Consider the following 2,254-nt stretch of genomic DNA (forward strand, 5'->3'; position numbering starts at 1 on the left):
TAACCATTTATTCATGTAAGTTTCTTAGGATGGATGTGCCTTCTACCTCTTTTTTCTATTCCCCCTGTATAGTGGCTATTGTGGGGGAAAGCAGATTGTAGCTGTTTTGATTTCAAAAGCTATCTGCAACAAATTGGATTTATCTGGAAAAAGTAAGCTGTCCTCTTGCAGCAGCTCACAGAGAAGATAGGAAGATGGCGAGAATGGGTGGCAGAGAGAGGCCCTTCTTACCATTTACATTTGTCCTAACAGGTTACTTAAATGGGAAAGAAGTCACACACCTCCCATGGGAAAACAGCACAGTAGGAAAGAGGGACTTCCTCTATTGAGCTTAATGCAATGCTATGCTCTTTGGAACACAATGTCAAAATAATTGCCTGATCCCAAAACAGCAATGGTCAATGGTAAGGGCACAGTAAAATGTAGAACACCACAGAGAGAATGCAGCCCATGTAAAATGTGTCATGGGAAAGAAGAAAAACACACATGTATCACCTTTGCTGGCAACCACTGCATAGCATATTGCAAAATTATTTTCTGTTGTATTTGCAATCTCCCACTGGTAATCTGGATTATATTCAACTACCATGCCAATATATAGCATTTCTGATCAGTGAGGAGTGAGGGAAGTACTAGTGTTTCAAAACACAAGGACATTACAGACCAAATATTTCTCCTTAGCTCATTTTATGATATCCATTGATTTCATACATGGGGCCGTCATGTGCTGATGGGGAAATTTGGTCTGAGAAGACAGCAAGCATGTGAGTTCTCAACCCAGTAAGCTTTTTTGAAAATGAAAGTTAAGTTATTTGCAGTAATGAGATTACTTTATGGTTTCCTTTATTCATCGAGATTAGGTGATTGATTTGGTTTTTATAAAGTAAATGCACAACTTTGGTAGATGTTATGAAGCTATAGAAAGAAATACTGAAACACACCATAATGTAATGCTGGAGCATGTATTTATTACCATGAATATATTACATACACTTTTACACAGCAACTGAAATAATACAAACCTTTTCTTCTAATTCAAACAGCCATGTATTGTCAGACCACAAACCCCTACTACAATGGTGGGGTGGTGGGTGGGCAGGAGAAACTTTACATGAAGTTCTACCATATGTCCATGGGACACAAATGCAATTAGTGCAGACCCTAAAATACCTGATTTGGGTTCTTCGATCCAAAATATATCTTTGGGTTATCTCTGGCTGATTTATTGACGAGAAATGTGACTTAAAACTATCTCTTCAAAGTTCTTTCAAATGTAGCCAAGACACATATTATCATCTCTACTTTTCTACCAGCTTGTTTCCTTCATGAATTACTTTGAAGAACCTTAGGCAACCTAAGGAAGATTTTTCTGGGACAGTTTGGTGGCCAGAATGAATTTTGAGGACTTCAGGAAAGACAAAATAGTGGATGTAGGGAAACACAATTCATAACTTTTGTATCTGCCACATCTTGTTCAAAGCTCAGAGATTTGTACTGTAGTACTGTATTGCCACGCTTGTCCCTAAAAGGAGGATTAGGGTGGAAATGAGACTGCATTCTTGGTTTCTGGCTAAGACAGAACAGTTTGGTGAAAAGAATGGCAAGTGTGATATGCTTCCAGCACTGCATTGCACCCTAAAGCATCTCCCAGTAAGTCATGTCAAAGGTAATCTATTAACAACTTTTCAGGGCAGTTGTTTTACTCTAGTGTGTTACCTGCAGTAGGAGAGTATGAGCACACATCTTGTCCCTGGCTTATTTCCATTTGGATCTTCAAATACTGTATTTACCAAAACGACACGGTCCTGAATGTGAAACCATTCCCCAATATTTTTCAAAAGCCTACATTAAAATATTCCCCATCTAGGACAAGCCTTCTATTTTAAAGGTATTTTTTGGGGGGAGGGGGAGGCTCACCTTATACCGTATATCAGTATAATATAGCAGCATTTATGTCACCATGTATTTATCAAACTTCAGGGCAACTTTGGGATGCCACAGAAAAGATGTGTGGCTGCAGTCACACAACAGGCATAACCAGATCCTTTAAAAATCCAGTTTTTATTCATAGATGTTTTGTTAGCATTAACTTTTGTTAGTTTGTTAGTTTGTGTGTATGTTACTATGTTGTACAAATTAAGCTTGTTTTATTAGTTTATGATCAATATATTATGTGAGATCAAAAAATGGGTTAATTCAGAAACAAGTTTAAGTGGGTTGTGTGAAAGCAGTCATTAGCTCTTCCTCCAAGGAA

The sequence above is a fragment of the Candoia aspera genome, chromosome 5, assembly GCF_035149785.1.
Source record: "Candoia aspera isolate rCanAsp1 chromosome 5, rCanAsp1.hap2, whole genome shotgun sequence".
NCBI lineage: Eukaryota > Metazoa > Chordata > Lepidosauria > Squamata > Boidae > Candoia > Candoia aspera.